Here is a 21,606-nt window from a genome sequence, read left to right as displayed (position 1 = left end):
GTGTGAGGCACTGGGTTCAATCCTCAGCACCACATAAACAAACTTAATAAACAAAATAAAGGTAACGTGTTCATCTACAACTAAAAAATATTTGAAAAATAAAAATAAAATCCATGAGTATCACACTGGTAAGTATACAGCTCATGAATAACTTAAAAAAGTGTTTCCCATTTTTAAAGGCAACACACAGTATACAAAAACAATGAAGCTGTAATATGAGTGATTGATGTTCATAAAATAATATATATAGTACAATATTAATGATATGATCAGTACATTTTCTATGACTCCCTTCATGTTTCACTTTCCTTAGAAAATGAATTTTGAACTTTCTCTTGTAAAATTAGTACAATCAGGTTATCCTTCAACATCAAATTATATTTCATCATGAGTTTAGTAAATTGATGACATAAAAATGTTTCATTTTTATATTCATCAAATACCTGCCAGTGATGAAAATATTCTGTAAATTTTACAGTATAGTCATCCTAGTTTTTCTATAGATGAGTCTTTTATGCTAATACTGCTTTGAAAATATTTATTGCTATTCAGAAGTCATGAAGCATAATCAAGTGTGTGTCTAGAATACTCAATAGCAGGACACTCTTCTGGAGTTTGATGAGCTGCCCAAAGAAAAATCCATGGTTCATTTGCTATTATTTGGTACATGTATCTGGATGGCATTCCCTCTAAATTTTGACAGAAAGTCCATTTAATTTAGAATTGCCTTAAATGTTCATACTTCCATACACCTTCATCTTGGCCTTCAGATGGTTCATGAATTTTGTCAGTATTGGAGGAATATTGCCTCTATGTTCTGTTGAATATATTGCTGGACAGCAAGTGTGCTGTCCATTTCCTCAAATGATTCATTTGGCCAATTATAGAAATCCTGAGCTTTGATTCCTCCTCAGCATTACTGTCCCTGCCACCATCACTATAGTGTCTGTCTCTTAGACAGACTTAGAGCAGAAATTAGAACTGAAGGAATAAAAAAACTTTCAGTATGAACGGAAAATGCATGTAAAACCAGGGACAAGGAAGACGTTGTTAAAGAGATTACAGTAACTAAAAAGGTGCTAAGTATCTTGCACAGAGATAATTGGAGAGATGACTTGAAGCCATCTTTAGAATTTGAAAGACTATACTCATTTCAGACCCATGGATATAGAAGAAAAAATTTGAGATGAGATCATGGGGCCTTGCTTACTTATGAACTTGTTTCATCATGCTCAGCCTTGCAGCCACTCAGAAGCTACTGAAGCCATGATTCCAGGGTTCCAGGTACTGAGGAAGCTGATATTAGATCTTGGCATCATCCATGTAATTCTGGTTAATCAAGAATGCAGAATGCTGAAGTTAGGGTATCATGAACACTTCCACTGAGTTTTAAAAGAAGAGCCTACAAGATCAGACAAAGTTTAGCAGGGTTGGAATCTCTGCCTCTGAAAGGGTAATGCATAAAGATGTGAAGGTAAAAATGAAACTAGAATGGTAACCTGGAGAATTAAGATGTGCCAATAATATGGAATGAGTACTGAGAAAAGCTGCTGGCTATGAAGAGACGAGACTAGAACAGAACCCATGGTGATACAACTAGCAAGGCCAAAGAGATAGGGCTGCCAAGCCTTTTGGAGAGAATATCTAACCATAATGTGCCATAGATGATATATGTGGAGTTACAGAACCTGTTTGCCTACCTGAGGTTCAGTCTTACTTTGGTTCCATCTTTTCTTTCTATACCACTGTTCCTCCCTTTGGAATGGGAATGTTTACTCTGTGCTATTCTATATTGTGTGTGTGAGTGTGTGTCTGTGTGTGTGTGTGTGTGTGTGTGTGTGTATATATATATATATATATATATATATATATATATATATATATATATATATATATATATAAAACTAGCTTTTGATTTTTATAGGGGCTCATAGCCAAGAGTTTTCCTTGAGTCTCAGAGGAGATGATTAGGACATAGACTTCTGGGTAATACTGAAACTTTTAAGACTGTGGGATTCTGGAAGATAAACTAAATACCTTTTGCATTGTGAGATGGACCTGAACTTGGGGAGGCCTGGGGTGGAATACTGTGGTTTCAATATGAGATGTTATATATATATATATATATATATATATATATATATATATATATATATATATATATATATCTTAATGTATAAATCTTTGAATGTGAGATGATGAGATGATAAGAACTATAACCTTATCAGTTAGTTTGAATGGACTGACTTGTGTTAACTGTAGGCATATACTGGAAATGTTCATGTGCTCTGTGGCCACTTTCCCCTAAGCCATTTCCTCTTTCTCTACTTCTTGGCTGCCATGAGATGAGCAGTTTTCCTTCCCCACCATCCTTCTACCACCATGTTTTGCCTTACCTTGGGCCCAAAATGATAGGGTTGACTAACCATGGACTGAATCTGTGGAACCAGTGAGCCAAAATAACCTTTTTCTCTTTGACATTCTTTTTGTTGGTTGCAATGAATAAAGTTGGTTGTAATGATGTGAAGTTGAATAACTAAGCATTAATTTTAAAAATTTAAGGGTTCTAAATCAGCATTACATAAAATACAATAAGGAATACCACCCAGAAAAATAAGTAAAAATTAAACTCTGAAGCTTGTTAATGGACAAATCTCATTAGAAGAGAAGCTAAGCAATTGATTATTAGGACCATAATAAGCACTAGAAATAAAGTAATACACATCTTTATACAATAACACTGATTTTATTTATTCATTTAAAAAATATTTTTTTAGTTGTCAATGGACCTTTATTTTATTTATTTATATATGGTGTTGGAGATTGAACCCAGTGCCTCACATGTGCTAGGCAAGTGCTCTTACCACAGAGCCACATCCCCAGTCCCTGATTTTATTATTTTATTGATGTATTATAGTTACACATATCAATGAATTTTGTTATATATCTGTACATGTACACAATATAATTTGGCCAATATCATTTGTCAACATTTCTCACCTCCCTCCCTGCCTTTCACCCCTTGGTCATTTTTATCTTTTGATCTCCCTTTGGTTTTTTAGGAGATCAAACACCACCTTTGTTTTCTTTCTTCCACTCTAGCTTTCACATATGACCTTAATCTTCTGAGTTTTACTTATTTTGCTAAATATGATGGTCTCTAGATCCATCAATTTTTTCTGCAAATGCCATAATTTCATTTTTTCTTTATGGCTAAATAAAACTCCATTAAACAACACTGCTTTTAAAGGTCTCATCCCTCCACTTAAAATACAGACTGCTTCAGAGGGTTTCAAGGTCACTTTCCTGGCTGCTCCATGGCATGTGACCAAGAAAGCAGATATGCAGCTTCTCAACTAGGTGAGTTAACAAAAAAATGGGTGAGGACTTCATTGGAAGTTTAATATTGAACATTCAAAGCATATCAGGGACTCAGGAGGTTGGAAATAATAAAATAAGGAAGAAATCCCCAGCACCACTGCCATTGCTATGTCTGGAGGCACAATCCAGAGTGGTCCCTCCATAAGCACAGTGGAGGGATAAAGTAATTAAAAGAACCAGCATTTTTCAGAGGCCTGAAGTGTGTTTGCATATGGAGAGTTTAGAAATAAAAGACATTGACTTACTAAACTTGAAGGCATGCTGCAAAATATCATTGTGTGGAAAAAAAGCCACATCTCTCCCAGCTGCATGCAGAGGACAGAGGAAGGAACCATTTTGTAGCTGCAGCTCAAAAGCTGGAAGCTGGGGAGCTAATTTTTGACAAACCCAAGCTTCGCTCAAAATGCAGTCCTGGAAAATCCACACTGCAAAACATAGAGTGTGCCTAAGTGACCAGGAGAAAATTAAACATGGAGAGAGTTTTACACAAGGGACTACTGGTTGTGAAAACCCACCCAGCTCTTCTCCTCTCCCTCAATTCTGGCTGCTTAAAGAACTGGCTGGGAGAGACCTGCATGGCTGGGAGTTCAAAAGGGCAGGGATGGGAGAGATTGAGTTTGAAGACTGAATCTGAAACCAGGAAATGCAGTGTCCACAAGTGACATAGTGGATTAAGATGGGCTTCTACACCACATGAGTGTAACCCAGGGGAGATCTCTGTCGTGGAGTCTTCCAGCATGGATGGGCAATTGCTGGGCCCTGGATGTACACTGATTTAAAATCTAGAGGCCAATTGGAATTCAGTGAAGATCCTGGAACATACTTAAGCCTAAACCCTGCCTCTATTGTTCTGCTTGCAGAATTGCCTTTTTCACTCAAGCAACCCCACCCTGAGAGTGAAGCAAGCATCACACTCCAGATGACCCCACCTTCCACTGCTGAGAAGAGAAGCTAAGAATTGTTTGAACTCCAACATAAATAAATCTTTAGCTTTCATTGAGATCTTTTCATCTCTTCTATGTTTAATCATGACCTTAATAGTTCATGAACATTTATACATATTCATATATTTTAAAATCATTTATAGCATTTTTGAAGCCAGTTATTTTTCATGGATCAGTATTTTGAGAACTAAGATGTTTGATTAGTATTTTCAGTACTGTTTTGTGTATCTCTCTCTCTCTCTCTCTCTCTCTCTCTCTCATTTATCTGTTTCTCTGGATACTCTTCTCTACATTTTTCTGCTAACAGCCAATTCTATTATTCTTCCTTTCACACTTCCTTTAATTTTTTACTTCTACCTTCTCTCCTCCTCCCTCATAATCATCATATATTACATCATTTCTGTTCTCTCCCTACTATTTGAAATTGTAAACCCTTTTACAAACTCACTGTTTTACTGTAGCCAATAAATTATCACTTCATTTCTGTTTATTGTGACAGTTAACATTCTAGATGTCACAGCAGGAACTATATAATTTAATGGTGCATATTGTTTGCATTCGTAGTTGTTATAATTTGTCACCCCCTAAACAGTGAGGTCCTGGAAAATTTATATAAGTCCACAGTGTAGAAATTCTCCTGGTTCCAATCCATACTCTTAGATGGGATGACACATAAACAACATAAAACAGCAAAGGAATAAATCACCTCAAACACACCAAGATACTTCAATAAAAGAATTGATCAATATCACAGTGGAAGAAATGTCAGAGAAGAAGCTTAGAATGTACATAGTTAAACTGATTTGTGAGGTAAAGAATGATGTAAGGAGTGAAATAATAGAGAGAAAAACAGGATGTGAAAGATCACTTCAATAAAAACATAAAAATTCTGAAAAAAATAAGCAGAAATCCTGGAAATGAAGGAATCAGTAAACCAAATTAAAAATTCAATAGAAAGTATTGCCAACAGACTAGGTCACTTGGAAGACAGAGTTTCAGGCAATGAAGACAAAAAATAATGTTAAGCATGGAGAAAAGATGTTAAGAGACCATGAACAGAACTTCCAAGAAATAGAGGATAACCTGAAAAGACAAATCTAAGATTTATCAAGATTGTTGGAGGCTCAGAGACACTAACCATAGAAATGCACAATCTTTTCAATGAAATAATAACAGAAAATTTCTGTAACCTAAGGAATGAAATGAAAAATCAAAAGCAGGAGGCTTATATGACCCCAAATATACAAAATTACAACAGACACACACCAAAACACATTATTATGAAAATGTCTAATTTACAAAATAAGGATAGAATTTTAAAGGCTGCTGGAGAAAATAACAGTTCATATTTAGAGGGAGACCAATCTGGATCTCAGTTGATTTTTCAACCCAGACTCTCAAGGCTTGGGGGGCAAATATATATATATATATATATATATATATATATATATATATATATATATATATGAAAGAAAAGAGACACCAGCCAAGTGTTTATACTATACCCAGCAAAATTAAGCTTCAGATTGATGATGAAACAAAAACCTTTCACAATAAACAAAAGTTAAAAGAAATTACAACTAGAAAGCTTGCACTACAACACATACTCAAAATATTTCATGAAGAAGAAATAAATAAAAGTGAAACCAGAAAAGGGAGGAACTACACTAGAAGAATAGTCAATCAAAGGAGAAACTAATTCATATAAAAACCAAAAGGAAATCAAAATGACAAGGAATAAAAATCATTTCTCAATAATAGCATTGTATGTAAATGACCTAAATTCTCAATAAAAAGATGTAAACTGATAGATTGGATTAAAAACAAGATCTGATAATAGGCTATCTCCAAGAAACTCACATCATATGCAAAGACATTCACAGACTAAAGGTAAAAGAATGGGAAAAACATATCATGCACATGAATCTTATAAACAAGCAGGGGTTTTTAGCCTCATATCCAGATAAAATGAACTTAAAGACAAGGTTAATCAAAAGGGACAAAGAAGAACATTTCATAATACTTAAGGGAATTATACATCAATAAGACATAACAATCATAAATATTTATGCCCCAAACAATGGAGCATCTACATACATCATACAAATCCTTCTTAATTTCAAGAATTGAATAGACTACAACACAATAATACTGTGGTGACTTTGACACCTCCTTCACCACTGGATAGAATATCCAAACAAAAACTAAACAAAGAAGCAATAGAACTAAAAAATATTGTTAATAATTTAGACATAATAGACCTATATAGAATATTGTATCCATCAATGAATTAATACATTTTCTTCTCTAAAATGATGCAAAGTTCTCTAAAATCCTTCTCTGAAATGATGCAAAATTCTTAGACCATATTTTAGGATACAAAGCAACTCATAGAAAATACAAAATAGAGATAATTCACTTCATTCTATCAGATCATAATGGAATAAAATTAGAAATAAATGATAAAATAAAAATAGAGGGTACTCAAATGTAGTATAAGACAGGAGATAATTAAAACCAGAGTCAAAATCAAAGAAATTGAAGCAAAAAATTTAAAAAAATAACAAAACAAAAAGTTGGTTCTTTGAAAAAATAAATAAAATTGATAAACCCTTAGCTAAGCTAATGAAGAGAAAGAGAAAACTCAAATTACTAAAATTTATGATGAAAATCAAGTATCATGAAAGACACTACTAAAATTCAGATGATCAAACTATTTTAAAAATGTATACTCCAATAAAATAAGAAATCTTGAAGAATCAGCAAATTTCTAAAGACACATGACCTACACAAATTGAATCAGGAGGACATAAAAAATTTAAGCAGATAAATTTCAAGTAATAAAATTGAAAATTCTGTCAAATGCATACCAACAAAGTAAATACCAGGACTAGATGGAGTCTCAGCTGAGTTCTACCACATCTTAAAAGAAGAACTAACACCAACCCTCCTCATACTATTCCATGAAAAAGAAAATAAAGGAATCCTTTAAAAAATTGTTCTATAAAGATAGTTATCATACTTATACCAAAACCAAAGACACATCAAGGAAAGAAAATTTTAGGCCAATATCCTTGATGAACATTGATGCAAAATTCTTAATAAAACACTGGCAAATTGTGCACAAAAACATATTAAAAAGATATTACACCATGATCAAGTGAGGTTCATCACAGGGATGCAAGGTTGGTTCATCACACAGAAATCAATAAGTATAATTCATCATATCAATAGCCTTAAAGATAAGAATCACATGATTATCTCAATAGATGCAAAAAAAGCATTTGACAAAATACAGCATCCATTAATTCAAAAGTAGTCCAACTCTCTATCATGTCAGATTAAGAAGTGAATTCATCAACAAGACTCTGAAAATGCAAGAAGTAAAATCAAGAATCAATAAGTGGGATGGCATCACACTGAAATACAGCAAAGGAAACAATCAAGAATATGAAGAGAGATTCTACAGAATGGGAGAAAATCTTTGCCATATGCACCTCAGATAGAGCATTAACCTCCAAGATACACAAAGAACTCAAAATAACTTGACCCAGCTATCCCACTTCTTGTTTTGTACCCAAAGGACTTAAAAACAGCATACTACAGGGACACAGTTACATCAATGTTTATAGCAACACAACTCACAATAGCTAAATTGTGGAACCAATCTAGATACCCTTCAGTAGATGAATGGATAAAGAAAATGTGTTACATATACACAATGGAATAGTACTCAGTATTAAAAGAGAATAAAGTCATAGCATTTGCAGGAAAATGGATGAAGTTGGAGAACATAATGCTAAGTGAAGTAAGCCAATTCCTCCCCCCTCAAAAAAAAAAAAACCCAAAACAATTGCTGAATGTTTTCTCTGGTATAAAGATACTGATCCCGAATGGGGATGGGGGTGAGCATGGGTGTAAGAGACGAACTTTAGATGGGGAGGGGAAAGGAGGGGACATGGGGGTGGGAAAGATGATGGAATGAGATGGATATCATTACCCTAAGTACATATGAAAACACAAACTTTGTGACTCTACTTTGTGTACAACCAGAGGCATGAAAAACTGTACTCTATTTGTGTTATATGAATTGAATTGCATTCTGCTGTCATATATAATAAATTAGAATAAATTAAAACCAAATAACCCAACCAATAAATATACAAAGAAACTGTACAGACACTTCACAGAATAAATACAATTGGTCAACAAATATATGAAAAAATGTTCAATATCTCTAGCGACTAGAGAAATACAAGTTAAAACTACACTGAGATTTTATCTCACTCCAATTATCAAGAATACAAGAAATGAAAAATGTTGGTGAGGATGTGGAAAAAAAGGTACACTCATACATTGGTTGTGACACTGCAAACTGGTGCAACAGCTTTGAAAAGCAGTATAGAGATTTCTCAGAAAACTTGGAATGGAACCACTATTTGAACCAGTTATCCCACTCCTTGGACTATACCCCAAAGACTTAAAATCAGCATAGTATAGGGATGAGGCCATATCAATGTTTATAGCAGCTCAGTTCACAATAGCAAAACTATGGGACCAACCTATATGCCCTCAAAAAGATGAATGGATAAAGAAAATGTGGTATGTATACACAATGAACTATTACTCCACCAGAAAGAATAATCAAATTATGGCATTTGCTGGTGAATGGAAGGAACTGGAGAAAATTGTGCTAAGTAAAATAAGCCAATCCCAAAAAGCTAAAGGCCAAATGTTGTCTTTGATATGCAAATGCTAACACAATAAGGATGAAGGGAAGGAAGAATAAATGTTCATTGGATTAGACAAAGGGGAATGAAGTGAAGGGGGTGATGGGAATAGGAAAAACAGTAGAATAAATCAGGCAAAACTTTCCTATGTTCATATATGAATATATGACAAATGTAACTCCACATCATGTACAACCACAAGAATGGGAAGTTATACTCCATGTATGCATAATATGCCAAAATACACTCATTGTCATGTATATATAAAATGAACAAATTAAAAATAAATAAATAAAAATAAATGCAACAGTGGATATTGAATTCTCCCACTATTATTGTTCAATATTATGTCTACCCTCCCTTTGAGCAACCTTGATTCATATTTTGAGGCTCTATTATGTGTATTCATATTTAATTTTTAGAACTTCAATATAGACTGAAACATTTACCAATATAAAATATTTATTTTTATCTCTAATAACATTTTCATATTCAAGTCTATTTTGTCAGGTATAATTTAGTTAATTTAACTTTTGTATATCAGCTGTTTGCATATATCCTTTGCCAATCATTTACTTTCAATGTATTTTTATCTTTGATTCAAAAGTGTGGTCTTGTAGATAACATGGTTGGATTATGGTTTTTAAAAATTCCATTTTGTCAATTTCTGCCTTTTTAAAATTGATTTTAAAAAATAACAGCAGAATGCTTTACAATTCTTATTACACATATATACCACAGTTTTTCATATCTCTGTTTGAACATAAAGTATGTTGACACCCAATTTGTGTCTTCATACATGTACTTTGGATAATGATATCCAACACATTCCATTATCCTTGCTAATCCCCTGCCCCTCCCTTTCCCTCCAACCCCTCTTCCCTATATGGAATTCATCTATTCCTCCTATGCTCCCCCTCCCTACCCCCACTGAGTCAGCCTCCTTATATCAGAGAAAACATTCAGCATTTTGCCTTTTGAATAAATAATTTTATACATTTATGCAGGAAGCCATCTGTGAAAAACATGAGACCCTCGTCTTGGCATGGAATCCAGGGAAGGATAGGCCTGGCATTGGGAATTTCTCGTGGCTCTCCACTCAGTGCTCTTGACCTTCCCCTCTGCTATGCTAGAAGGGTTCCTCATAGTGGCACCGGAGATAGGCATAACCCATTAGGAACTAAACAGCCCAACTTTAACCTGTTTTGGAAATGAACATTCTATAGAATCTCTTTGATGTCTCCCAATATAAATAAAGCAGGCATTTTGTCAGAAGCTGGATCCTTGAGCTCAGCTTGCTCATCCTGCCACCACTTTTTAAAGTACTTTCTGTGCTCTATGATTTTTTTCACTATTCTATTTTTCCTAGCTTTTATTTCTCAGCCAGTTTATTTCACCAAGCAGAACCCCATGCCCACCGCCCAGAGGGAACATGGGTGGAACATTTATAGTTAGGGTAATTATTAATAAAAAAGACTTCTGCCATTTTGGTTTTTATTTTCTATATGTTTAATAGCTTTACCCTGCTCATTTATTCCAATACTGCCTTATTTTTTGTTTAGTTGATTTTTACAAAGTAATAAGCTTTGATTCTCTTCTCATTTAATTCTGTTTATATTTTTTAGATATTACCCTTATGAATAACATGAGAATTACATATAACATCTGTTCTATTTTAGGTGTGTCCCCCCCAAATTCGTGTGTTGGAAATTTAATTCCCAGTCCAACAGCATTGGGAGTTGGAATATAATAAGAGTTGATTAGGTCATGATAGATCTACTCTCATTAATGGATTCATGCTATAGACATTGGAATTTGTTAGCTATTTCAAGAATGGTATTATGTTTTGGATGTGAGGTGTACTTCAAAAGCTCATGTGTGAAACAATGCAAGAAGTTTCAAAAAAGAAATTATTGGATTGTAAGAGTCTTAATCCAATTAGTGAATTAATCTCCTGATGAAGATTAACTAAGTGGGAACTGAAATGATAGGGTGTGGTTGAAAGAGGTAGAAATTAGGGACCTGGTTTTGGGGTATATATTTGTATCTGGCAAGTGGAGACCTCTCTTTCTGCTTCCTGATCATAATGTGAGCTAATTCTGTTCCTCACACTCTTCCACCATGATCTTCTGCCTCACCTTGAGCCCCTAGGAATGAGTCAATTTTCTATGAACTAAGACTTCTGAAACTGTGAGACCTCAAATAAACTTTTCCTCCTCTACAATTGTTCTGGTTGGGTCCTTTAGTCAAAGCAGTGAGAAAGCTGACTAAAACAACTGGACTAATTATAAAAGTGAGTTTGACATACTCCTGCTTTTATGTTCTCTTTCACTTTATTCCTAATGGGATAATGTAGTATAAAGACTTTCTCAAGATGTCAGCACCTTGGTGATGGATTTCCAAGCCTCCAGATCCATGGAACAACTAAACTTCTATTGTTTATAAATTAGCCATTCTATGGTGTTCTTTTAAAGCAAAACAAAACAGAGTAAGGCATTATCCTAAAATTATAGCCATCTAATTGGTATCGATAACAATTTAATTTCATTCATAACTCCTCCTACAAAGCTTTACTTAACCTTTATATCATTGATGTTATATATTATATCTTTTTTTTTAATATTAGAGATTGAGCCAAGGCCTTTCACATGGTAGGTTAGCACTGAGCTGCATCTCCAGCCCTTTTTATTTTTATTTTGTTATAGGGTCCTACTGTTGCCCAGGCTGGCCTTGACTTTTTGATCCTACTACCTCAACTTCCCAAGTAGTTGGGATTACAAGTGTGTGCTATCATACCTGGATACACATTATATCTTTATTCATTGTGTGTCCAATAACATATATTTATAATTATTTTATGTATTTGTACCTTGAAGACTATAGAATACAAAAAGTGGGTTTACAAACCAAAATTACAATAATATTTGCATTTATATATGTCTATGTTATTATCTTTCCTGGAAATTCTTATACCTTCATTCAGATTGGGGTTATTGTGCAACATTCTTTTATTTAAACTGAAGCACTTCTTGTACAGCAAGTTTAATGGGAATGAATTCACCCATCTCTTATTTATCTTGGAATGTCTTAACTCTCATTCATTTTTGAAGGACAGTTTTGCTGGATATGGAATTATTTTTATAAGTTTTTTTCAATATTTTAAATATATCATACCATAGCCATATGGCTTCCAATATTTTTTCAAATTTATGGTAATTTTTTTATTCTAAAATAACTCATCATGGTCAATGTACTTTATTCAAGATATCCTACTAGGCCAGAGAAGAAAACAATAACTTCCTTTGGAAACACAAACAACCCAGACAAGAATCCAGGAGCCATGTGAGATTAGAAGGTCTCCAGGAAGGGAACGTAAAATGTAGATGCAACTGGCTAAATGTATAGGAAGATCAGTAAAAATAAAACAGAAACAAAGAAGGAAAAGAAGTAATATTAAACATAATGAAAGGTCGAAGAGCACTAAGAAGCCTCAAAATTTCTTCAAGGGAGACTGTTGTTTCTAGGTCTAGAGGGCAGGAAGATAAAACCACTAGACAATGAGACTACCACAGTGAGGGGTTACCTTGTCTCAGGATTCCAGAACTTCCAAGGAAACCCAAGCAAGCACAATAGGAAGGCTGCATTCCTGGAGGTTCAGAGACAGATAACAATAGCAGAAAGGCCATTGCTGTGCTGGGATGATACTTACTGGGCAAGTGAACTCTTAACATGCCTGAGAAAGGGAGAGGGGGGTAAGACATGCGTCATGGCTTTAAAAATTTTCCAGGGATTGATGTTGATTGGCATTTGACCCAGAGTACTGCCCATGGGCAAGGGTACAGCCTGAGTATGGGTAGAAAAAACAGCATCCTGCTCTCCCCCAGTTAAGCTTCTGTGAATCCTCCAATCCAATGCCTACCTCCAACTTTACCAGTAATCCCAAGAAGGTGAAATGTCTTAGGGACAGGATGTGTTGCTCTCTCAATAGTCTCCTGATTCTCAAAGTTGAAGGACAAGGAGTATTTGAAGTTCTGAAGTCTCTGTTTCTTTCCTTGCATTCGGCTAATATTTTGACAGAATTTCTTGAATTCCAAGAATGGAAATAGACAAAAACAAATAAAAAATTGAGGGTTGGGAAGGGGAGAGAGAGAGAGAGAAAACAGCTACCTCTCCCAATTTTAGCAGATTGTATCTGTGATATCATATTTCTTTACCATAGATAGGCTTGTTCTAAACCTAGGGACCAATCAAAAGTGAAACCTAAAATCTTCTCAGTACTTTTGTATAGGTATTAATATGGATCTCTAAATTCCACATTATATGTAGCTGATTTAGAATGTCCTGATTTGTGTAAAAAGCCTCACTGCAACTTATCTTATGGGTGTTAGGTGGTCTTTTTAATGTCTCCATACATAATCTCTTGCTTCAGTAGTCTCTTGGTTTTTAATCAACCTGTAGCTTCCAAGAGCATTTCCTATCAATTTGTCCACCTATATTTCTAGTTAACAAACAATAAACACCTTGTGTTAGTACTTCTGATGTTTCCTAGAAGAGGCAAATTTTAAAAATTTGCAAATAAGTTTTTCTGTTCTTTCTGGTTCAAGGGAGAGAGCTGGAAATTTGGATGCCACCTATTCAAGACCAAGTTTGATGCTGTACTAGGGAGTGGTTGGGGAAAGGACAAATTAAAATACCACAAAACTTTCTCACCAATTTGTTTCTCTTTTTGTATTTTTATTAATTAAATTTATTTGAGCTAGTACATAAAAAATTAAAATATGCACACTAATGGGGTGGTATTATGTGACGTTTTGATACATGTAAACATTTCACAATGTTTAAATCTTGTTGCACATACTTTATCACCTCAAACATTTATAATGTCTTTATCGTGAAAACATTCAGGATGAATTATTCTTGATTAGGCATTTGCCTGGTTTCTAAAAACATTTATTTTCCAGAGTTGCTGTGAGTTTAGTTCAGACTGCTTCTGTGGTTTTTATGTTTCCATTGTGGAATGAGTTTGGATAGTTCTAGTCCGCTATTTTGTTGACACAACTCCTGATTTTATAATTGAAATTGTATTTGAGATAATTGTAGGTTCACATGCAGATATAATGAATAATTATCCCATGCTGAGAGCCACGGCTGAGTCTGTATGGCCCCTGGCATTTTGCCAACAGTATTGATTGACAGGCGAGGCATTACTATCCGCCTCTGCCGCAACTTTTGAGTTCTCGCACTATTTTGGAGTTCTCGTGGGGATTTCCGGGGATTCCCCGAGAGTTCCCATTGGTTGGGGAAGTGCAGGAGGAGGGATTTCCGGGAGAGATATTTCCGGCTGGGGGTTCCTGGACAAGCCTCGTGGCATTTGGGACAATTCCCCGGGAGCTGTGTGAAGTGTTTTCCTGCAGTTTAAAAATAAAGTTTGTTCCTGCTTCAGTGGCTAGTGATTTGTGCCCAGCCAGACTGCGGCAATCCCACATATCCTTGACCCAATTTCCCTCATATAACACTTTGCCAATCCATAATACAAGATCACATTCAGTATATTGATTGTATCAAGATACAGGGCATTTCCATCACCACAAGGATCTTTCATATTGCTCTTTTATACCTTCACAAGTCTACTCAGGTCCACATCCCCTCCCAGACCCATCTCTTTCTTAACCTCTACAACCACTAATTATTTGTTTATTTCTAAAATGTTACAATTTAAGAATGATGTATAAATTGAATAATACAATATGTGACCTTTTGGGATCAAGTGTATTTTTTTCATTTAGCATATTTATTTGGAAATTCTCCCAGGTTGTTTCATTTATCAATACTTTATTCCTATTTATCACTGAATAGAATTCCATAATATGAATGTTCCATAGTTAAGTTTTATCATTTACTCATTGAAAGATTTCTGGGATGTTTCCAGTTTGGGGATATTATGAATAAAGCTTCTTTTATTTTTTTAATATGTGTGTAAAGATTTTGTGTGAATGTAAGCTTTAGTTTCTTGGAATAAATGCCCAAGGATGCTATTACTGGATTATACATCAAGTGTATCTGTAGTTCTCCCCAACTTTTTTTTTGGTACTGGGGATTGAACTCAGGGACACTCCACCACCGAGCCACACCCCCAGCCCTATTTTTGTACTTTATTTAGAGACAGGGATTCACTGAGTTGCTCAGTACCTCACTTTTGCTGAGGCTGGCTTTGAACTCAGGATCCTCCTGCCTCAGCCTCAAAAGCAGCTGGAATTACAACCTGAAGTTGTACATTTTTAAAGAAAATGTGATACTGTTTTATAGAGTGGCTTTGGTATTTTACATCCTTCCCAGCAATATTTGAGTAATCTAATTTCTCTGAAATTTTGATAGTTGAATGTGATATCTCATTGTAGTTTTCATTTGCATCCTCAGCAGCTACTAGCATTGAGAATACTTTCATGTGTTTCTTTGTCATCTGCACATTTTCCTAAGCTGTCATTGCTTTTTTACTGCTGAGGGTTTTTTTCAGTACTAGGGATCGAACACAGGAATTTCACCACTGAGCTACATGCCCAGACCTTTTTTATTTTCTATTTTTTATTTTGAGCAGGATCTTTCTAAGTTTGTGAGCATGTCCTCAAACTTGAGATTCTCCTCCCTCAGACTTCCAAGTAGCTGAAATTACAGGTGTGTGTCATTGTGCCCACTTGTGTGTATAAGACAGAACATTCAATCCTTCACTTTTGGAATCTGGCTTATTTCACTTATCATGGTGTTCTCCAGTTGCATCCATTTACCATCAAATGTCATAACTTCATTCGTATTTATGACTGAGTAAAACTCCATTGTGCAAATAAAATACATTTTCTTTGTCCTTTGAATTATTGGTGGACACTTGGACAGGTTCCATAACTTGGCTATTTTGAAATGTGCTGTTATAAACATTGATGTGCCTGTATTGCCACGATATATGGATTTTTAATTATTTGGGATAAATACTGAGGAGTAGAATAGCTGAGTTACATGGTGGTTCTACTCCTAGTCTTTTGAGAAATCTACACAATTATTTCTAGAGTAGTTGTACTCATTTTCAGTCCCACCAAGAATGTATGATAGTATCCTTTTCCCCACGCCCTTACCAGCATTTATTATCACTTGTATTCTTGACAATTGGCATTCTAACTGGCATGAGATAAAATCTCAATGTAGTTTTGATTTGCATTTCCCTGATTACTCAAGATATTAAATGTTTTTTTTTATATTTGTTGACCATTTGTGTTTCTTCTTTTGAGAAATGTTTAATTCTTCTTCCCATTTATTGATTGGTTTTATTTTTTAGTGTTGAATATTTTGAGTTCTTTAAATATCTTGATATTAATTCCCTGTTAGAGGACTGCATGGACCTATTTTTATATTAATGTGTCATGTTTATCTACATGTCTACTCATCTGCCAAACAGCACATAGTCTTGAATACCAAAGTTATATAATAAAATTACAAAATAGAGTAAACTGATTATTCTTACTTTTTGTTTTTCTAAAATTGCTTTAGATACTCTAGTTCCTTTGTTATTCCACAAAAATTTTAAAATAATCACATCTACATCTATATAATATCTTGCTGGCATTTTGACAAGGATTATTTTAAATCAACATATCAATTCAGGGAAACCTGATGTCTATTTGTGACATGTTGAATTTTCCAATTCATGAATATAGTATATTTGTCTGTTTATTTGGATTTTTAAAAATTTTTCTTTCATTAACATTGTTTAATTTTCAGAATAAAACTCCTGTACATTTTTTGTTACATTTATTCCTAAGCATTATTTTTGTTTTGTCAATAGTATTGCATTTTTAATTTTTTGGGGGGTGGGTGGAACTGGGCTTTACAAATGCAAGGCACACACTTTGCCACTGAACTACATCCCAGGTCTGCATTTTTAATTTTGATATCTATCATTGTATTGTTAGTATGAGAGAAATTATTTATTTTTGTATGTTCATCTTGCTTTCTGTGACCTTGAAAAATTCACTTATTCTAGAAGATTTTTTTCCCATTCTTGGTATTTAAAATATATTATATATTAATATATATTTTATATGTAATTGTATTATTTATAAATGGGGATATCTTTCTTTCTGCCTTATATTTCCTTTCATGTATTATTGCATAGAGTAGAATTTCCAACAGTAAAATGAGTAAGAGCGGGGAGAACAGATATTTTTGCTTTGTTGCTGGTCTTAGTATTCAGTTTTTCACAATTATTATATTGTCCACAGATTTTTCATACATGCTTTTTATTAGGTTGAGGAAGGTCTCCTCTATTGATATTTTTTCTAAAAAATTTTAAGACAACTTGGTATTGCATTTTGTGAAATGTTCTTTTCTGCACTGATTAATGTAATCATATGACTTTTCTTCTGTTGCCCATGGTATGGCGAATTATGATGATTTATTTTCAAATATTGAACCACCATTGCATACCTAGAATAAAAAGTCCCATTTGGTTATGGTGTATAATTCTTAGAACTTTTACTTTTAAATCTGTGTTTATGAGAGGTATTCATTTGTATTTTTTTCCTTTTTTAAATACTGGATTTACCTATTTTGTGTTATAGTGATACTAGCCTCATAGCATGAATGGAGAAGTGTTACCCCCTTTTATATTTTCTAGGGAGAATTTGTGGAATTTATATTAAATTTTCTTAACATGTTTAATAAAATTTCAGTGAAACCATTTGAGCCTAGAGATTTCTTTTTCAGGAATTGTTAAATCATGAGTTCACATTTTTAGTTATGGGGTTTCTCAAATTATATACTTCATATTGGGTGAGTATGGAGGTTTTTGTTTTCAAAAGAATCAGTCCATCTCACCTAAGTTGTCAGATTTACATGTACAGCATTTCTTTCCTATTGATATCTTCAGGGTTTGAAGTGATGCTCCCTGTTTCATTAATGATAATGCTGAACCATGTCTTCTCTTAATTTTTCTTTGGGAGTCTTGCTAAATATGTTCATTTTACTGATTTTTTCAAAGAACTGTCTTTTCACTTATTTGTTTTTTGTTGTTGTTGTTTTAAATTTTATTGATTTCTGAACTCTTCCTTTTGTGTATTTGCCTTTGGTTTGTTTCACTCTTCTACTTCTAGCCTTTTTTTAAAAAGTTTTTTTTCATTGTAGACACAATACCTTTATTTTATTAATTTATATTTATGTGGTGCTGAGGATTGAACCCAGTGCCTCACATATACCAGGCAAGTTGTCTCCCACTGAGCCACAACCCCAGCCCTATTTCTAGACTCTTAATTTGAGAATTTCTCTCTTACCAAAGATATTTATTTATTGCTTGCTATGGTGTCCATGTCCCCCCAAACCAATGTAATTTGTCATTGTGACAGTACTGAGTGGAATTTTAAGAGAGGATTAGGTCAAGAGCTTCTGATTTGCATGAATGAATTACTGCTGTTATCACAGGAATAGGTTAGTTATTTTATTTTATGTAGTGGGTTTCTGACAAAAATATAAAGTTCAGTTCTTCCTATCTCTGTTTCATATGATCACTTTCCCTTCCAACTTATGCTTTGGGATGACAGAGCATGAAGGCTCTCACCATTTATTGCCATTCCCTTGAACTTCTCAGCCTCTAGGACCATGAAATGAGCAAACTTCTATTGTCTATAAATTACTCAGATTGTTGTATTCAGTTATAGCAACAGAAAATGGACCGAGACAGCACTATAAATTTCCCTTTCTGCAATGATTTAGCTTTGTTCCACAGTTTTTGCTATGTTGTGTTTTAAAAAATTTATAACCAGTTCAATGTTTTTCTTTTCTTTCTTTCTTTTTAAAAATAGTTTAATGTATTTTAATAGCAAACTTACAGGAACAACACAGAAGACAGAAGACTACTTGCATGTAGGACAACTCAGAAAAATATAGTGAATGGATGGAATCTACTGTATGATAAAAATGCTACAAACAACATTTAGTTGCTGTCAATAAGAAATCTGCTTGTTTAAAAAGTCCAAATGCTGGCATTTTCCAGAAAAATTTAACAGTTGTTTTATAATTATTATAAAGTTGAACTGCTGAAATTTGTTCACTGAAACATTTTGACTTGCATTTATACTAAAAATTTACACACAAATGAAAGGGAAAAAATGGCCAATGCTTGATTTCTGTCTCCTACTTTTCCACTCACAATTATATACTTAGGTAACTTTTGACCCCATGGAAAAAAATATCTAACGCTCAGAACTACCAATAACAGGAAAAAGAGGAAAACCCCCTTTTTTGAGAATGAAATGTTTTCCCATCATAGTGAATTTTTAAGCATGTTTTCCATGTATGAATTGTGCTAGTTGGATGTCTTTTGGCATAATTGTTACATGTTTGGCATGGATAGCACATAGGTTGGTGTCTTCAAAAAGGCCAACCAGATAGGCCTCACTTGCCTCCTGCAAAGCACCTATAGTGGTGCTCTAGAATTGCAGACCTGTTTTGAAGTTCTGAGCAATCTCTTTCACCAGCGACTGGAAGGTAAGTTTGCAAATCAGAAGCTCAATGGACTTCTGATAACATCTAATTTCATGGAATGCCACCCTATCAGGCCTGTAAAGATCAGGTTTCTTCACCCCTGCAGTAGAGGGCATACTCTGTGAGTGGCTTTTGTAGCAGTTGTTTCCTGGGTGTTTTACCTCTGGTTGATTTGTGGGCAGTCTGCTTTTTATGAGCCATGGTAGAAAGACTTCTTCACTTATCCCCCTTCTCCTTTGGCTGGAGTTCGGCAATCTAGAGATGGGACTGGCGTTAGAGAGCAATGGCTGCTAGGCGAGGCAGCTGTGAACACAACTGAAAGATGTCTCTCTCTCTCTCTCTTTTTTTTTTGAGCAGTCCTAATACATGAATTATTTTAAAAGTATGCTCTTTAGCTTTCAAGTGTTTAGAGATTTTTCTTTTATCTTTCAGTTAGTGGTTTCTAATTTGATTCCATGTGATCACAGAATACACTCTGATTTCAAGTTTTTTGAGTTTATTAAGTTTTGTTTTATGATCTTGGGTATGATATATTTTGGAAACAACTCCATGGCACTTGAAAGAATGTATACTTTTTTGTTGTTGTTGTTGTGTGGTTCTATAAATGTCCACTTGCTGCTATTGGATGAAGGTGTTGCTGAGTTTTTCTCTATCCTTGTTGATTTTCTCTTAGTTGTTCTATCAGTTGTTGAGACAGGAGTGTTGAAATATTCAATTTTAATTATGGATTTGTTTATTTCTCCTTTCAGTTCTATCATGTTTGCCTCATATATTTTCCATCTCTGTTGTTTAACAATATGCATTTAGGATAGCTACATCTTCTTGGAGTGATTTATTATCATTTATAATTTCCCCCATCTTTAGTAATTTTCTTTGCTCCAAACTCTTATGTGATAGATACTCCTGCTTTTCTTCAATAGTTGTGTGATGTATCTTTTTATTTCAACTTTCTTATATTGTTAATTTCAAGTGAGATTCTTATATATAGCAGATAACTTGGTCATATTTACTTTCTCAATCATTATTTGGTATATTTTACATTATTCACATTTCATGTAATTACTGACACATATTGGCTTAAGTATGTTATTTTATTTTTCTTTTGTTTTCTTTGTTCTTTTTATTATTTCATTTCTGTTTTCTTTTTCCTGCCTTTATGTAGGTTTCTTGAACATATATTAGAATCCCATTTTTATTTACTGACAGTATTTTTTGTGTTACCTCTTTGCATAGCTTTTTATTGGTTGCTGTAGATATTACATTATGTACACATCAGTCTACTGGTGACTATAAACTTTTGTTATAGTCCATGAGGTTCTGTTCTTTTTATCTTCTTTTAGTCTATTTTCTCATTTTACCAGTTAAAATAAAATTTAGAATATATAACTTCTTTACTCTTCTACCCTTTAGTTTTTTTAAGAGAGAGAGAGAGAGAGAGAGAGAGAGAGAGAGAGAGAGAGAATTTTTTAATATTTATTTTTCAGTTTTCGGTGGACACAACATCTTCATTTTACATGGTGCTGAGGATTGAACCCAGCGCCCCACGCATGCCAGGCCAGCGCGTTACCGCTTGAGCCACATCCCTAGCCCAACCCTTTAGTTTTTATAATTTTTGTAAATGCTTTCTCTACTTTTCATTTAAAATCACAGGCAACAGTGTTTGTAATTTTTTGCTTCAACTACTAAATAATTTTTAAATCTGAAGAAGAGAAAATATTATTTTACTTACCTACATTTCTGCTTACTGTGTTCTTTCTTCCTTCTCTATCTCCCAAGATCTTTTATCATTTCTCTTCTCTTTAGGGAGTGATTCTTTTTTTAGTGATTCTTTTAAGGTAGGTCTGCTGGTGACAAATTGTCTTGATTTTCCTTCATATGAAAATTTTCTATTTACCCTTCATCTGTTACTCATACTGAGTCTAGGATTCTGACTTAACAGTGATTTTCACTTATTACTTTAAAAATATTGTGACACTTCTTTCTGGCTTTCATACTTTCTCATGGGAAATTCACTTAACTAGAATTGT

General features: G+C 34.1%; 2 pseudogenes; both read right to left on the bottom strand.

Moving 5' to 3' along the window:
* Window positions 1–293: 293 nt before the first annotated feature.
* On the bottom strand, window positions 294–935 carry LOC114086252 (MOB-like protein phocein pseudogene; annotated as a pseudogene).
* Window positions 936–19,371: 18,436 nt separating this feature from the next.
* Window positions 19,372–19,780, bottom strand: LOC114086414 (histone H3.3A-like; annotated as a pseudogene).
* Window positions 19,781–21,606: the final 1,826 nt, after the last annotated feature.

The sequence above is a fragment of the Marmota flaviventris genome, chromosome 5 (genome assembly GCF_047511675.1).
Source record: "Marmota flaviventris isolate mMarFla1 chromosome 5, mMarFla1.hap1, whole genome shotgun sequence".
Lineage (NCBI taxonomy): Eukaryota > Metazoa > Chordata > Mammalia > Rodentia > Sciuridae > Marmota > Marmota flaviventris.
Note: the sequence above shows the minus strand (reverse complement) of the source record. Positions and strands in the feature narration are given on the sequence as shown.